At 37.6% G+C, this 2,959-nt stretch overlaps 1 protein-coding gene across 1 annotated transcript in view; it reads left to right on the forward strand.

Annotated features, from left to right (window-relative positions):
• Positions 1-1,775: 1,775 nt before the first annotated feature.
• Positions 1,776-2,959, forward strand: part of per3 (period circadian clock 3) — a 31,876-nt gene continuing 30,692 nt past the window's right edge. The window contains exon 1 of the mRNA XM_016441401.1: positions 1,776-1,956. The gene's annotated coding sequence lies outside the window, so the exon portion shown is untranslated. The remainder of the gene's footprint in view (positions 1,957-2,959) is intronic.

Consider the following 2,959-nt stretch of genomic DNA (forward strand, 5'->3'; position numbering starts at 1 on the left):
TATATATATAAATATATAAGTTTGAGATATTATTAAAAGATTGAATTTCGAAGTGATAATTCACTAATAATTTAACTGCATTATATGTATTGCCTTATGTAGAAATAGTTTGCTAGGAAATATCTTTGCCCAACAAGGATTTCAGTAGTATTTTGGTGTTTTCTTCACCTCTCACTCACGGTGCCAAAACATTTGCTTATCGGAGCTTTTTTGTATACATCTCTTTGTATGTTTCACATGAGTATAAATTGTAAACAAGTGCTATTCTATGCTTGTGGCCTTACAAACTGTTAAGCCTGTTGAATTGCCCATGTTGGCTCAATAAAACATGGATTTAACATCCTTAAGTGTATATAAATAGTTTTTATTGCTTTTACTCACAAAGGCTGCATGGATTACAGTAGCTGATGCTCCAAATCACTTTTTGATTAAGATGATAAAGTCTTTTCTGTACTGAATTAAAACGCTAGAATGATTTCTTAAGGATGAAGTCACAGTAATAAAGAATAAGTGCTTCTTCAGTGGAACAGAAGTCGACTTCCTTTCAAAAAACTCCAGCTATTGTGGAAACCTGTTTCCACCACAGGATAAAAACTTTTTTTTTTTCTGAGAAAAAAGAGTTGCAAGATATAAACTTTCAATTCTTAGAAAAAAATGAAGAATCGTGAAACATAAATTCTGAATTTTTTCTCACAATTCCAAATTTACATTTTGCAGTTCAGTTTGTTTTTTCTCTCAATTCCGAGTTTACACCTCGCTATTCTGTTTTTTTCCCCGATATAAAGTATAAAAAAGGTAATTGCGAGTTTCCTTTTTTTATTCATTATTTATCCATCTATCCCATGGAAACAAGCACCTATCTGTATCTACAGTATCTATCTGGATGGACATTAAGCAGACAACCATCTCATATCTGCCTCTATGATAGTAAAGACTAAACCCAAACATAATTTCCTTATGCACCTTTAAAATGGCATTAACTACCTTTAGTGCATGTACAGACGTCGAAATATTATATAATATGAATGTTAAAAATATGTGTTAAAAAATGCAAAATATTGATTGGTAATAAATAATATACAATACAAAACGTTGAATCCTCTACTGATGTTGAATGTCTGTTTATCAGCCACAGTCATGAATTCACATTCAGTACTATGGTATATTTCAAATTAACAAACATGCTATCATCACAGTAGGCTACTTTCTTGTATTTTTTGTTTCTTTTTTCTCCACAGTTTTGGTTCAGATCCTAACAGTCACGAAATGTTACGCTTTTCAATGACTTATTTAACAATAAGTACAAGTAGGGCCCAAAAATTATAATCGCATTGCGATTTTTGTCCGCGCACATTCACGCAAGCTTTATGAGCTTAACCGTGCGCGATATGCATGTTTAATTATAAGTATCTCTGGGTCTTAACGGCGGTCAGGAAAGTAGATCAGGAGGTAACGTTAGGCGTAATCTGCCAGCTCCCAGGCCGCGACGTAACGTATGGCATCACGCCCCGGTGTAGTCACGCCAGTTTACGGTATTTTACGTTTTTTATTAAATTATTTAATAAAAGTAATCGCACCCGTACAGTGTGACCTCATTTAACCCGGGATCTCCGCTGCTACGCCATTGTTTCCATCGGTTTATAACATGGTCATACACGTGAGTCCAGCTGTCATGACCACGCCCTCGACCAATCAGACTGTCACGGGGAAACGCTCCCACCAATGGGAGTCGAGCAGGCGTGGTCGGCCAGACTCACGTGGGCCTGATATGTTGTGTTCCAGAGGAGTAAGACGCATGAGAAACTGGAGCAGCTGATTATTGAACATAAACATCAAGTACTCATCTTTAACGCATCTCAAGAGCGCGGAATACATTAATAGATATACTAGTGCTGTGATGTTCAAGAGAGTTTAATTAGACGAGAAACGCGTCATTCGAGACTTGTGCGATTTAAGGTATACCACATTATAATTACGTTATTAATTATATCATATAATTATTAACATTCATTTCTGATATGTGAAATATTTAATAATCTGTGTTTTTTTCGTGAAACGTTACATTGGGTTGTGCATGTAACTGTGCGCATGTGCACTGCCTGTCTGACTTGTTACATGCTAAAAGAAATAACTTGTATTTCACTCAAAAGTGTATGTTTTTGTCATGTTCGCGGGTCTGTGTGAGATGCACGGGTCAGACGGGGGTTTACGTGAATATCTTTAAGCAGACTCGTGGCCGTGCATGTGCGATGGTGGAGGCGAGTATCACACAGAGTGTTATTCTTGTCTTGTGGGTTTGTTAGGAATTTGGAAACTATGGAGGATGTTTGTTTTTTTCTTAAGTGAATCCTAAATGGTGTTTTAATAGATCAAGTCAGATAGTGGGGGTCTGTAGTTGCTTAATATCAAAATAGTATGTACATTTGCACGAGCTAGAATGAGTTATCGTAGGTGTTTCACTACTTAAAGGGGACATATGATGCGATTTAAATTTTTCCTTTCTCTTTGGAGTGTTACAAGCTCTTGGTGCATAAAGAAGATCTGTAAAGTTGCAAAGTCTAAAGTCTCAAATCCAAAGAAATATTCTTTATAAAAGTTAAGAGTCAGCCAAACCTACCTAAAACGGCTCGTTCTAACACGCCCCCACATATCTACCTCACTATGTGGGAAGATTTGCATAACGCCACCCAAATGTTTCTGCAAAGAAAGAAGGCATAACTTTTATTCTCGCTGTAGTATTGTTGCGGCCGCCATGTCCTGAAGGCGCTGTGTTTCGTTGTGAAAGCGAAACTACTTTGTTTGGTCTTCCAAAAGAGGACGATATCTGCTTCGTCATGCCTAGAGCTGATCTGTGCTGGTCGCTGAGGAAATACAACAACTTTGCACTGTCGATCACCGGATCGGCTTTCACCGTGGACGAAGCGGAGTCCAGCCCGGGGTCGTCACATGTGGTTGCGGA

The sequence above is a fragment of the Sinocyclocheilus anshuiensis genome, unplaced genomic scaffold (genome assembly GCF_001515605.1).
Source record: "Sinocyclocheilus anshuiensis isolate Anshui unplaced genomic scaffold, SAMN03320099.WGS_v1.1 scaffold623, whole genome shotgun sequence".
In the NCBI taxonomy this organism is placed as follows: domain Eukaryota; kingdom Metazoa; phylum Chordata; class Actinopteri; order Cypriniformes; family Cyprinidae; genus Sinocyclocheilus; species Sinocyclocheilus anshuiensis.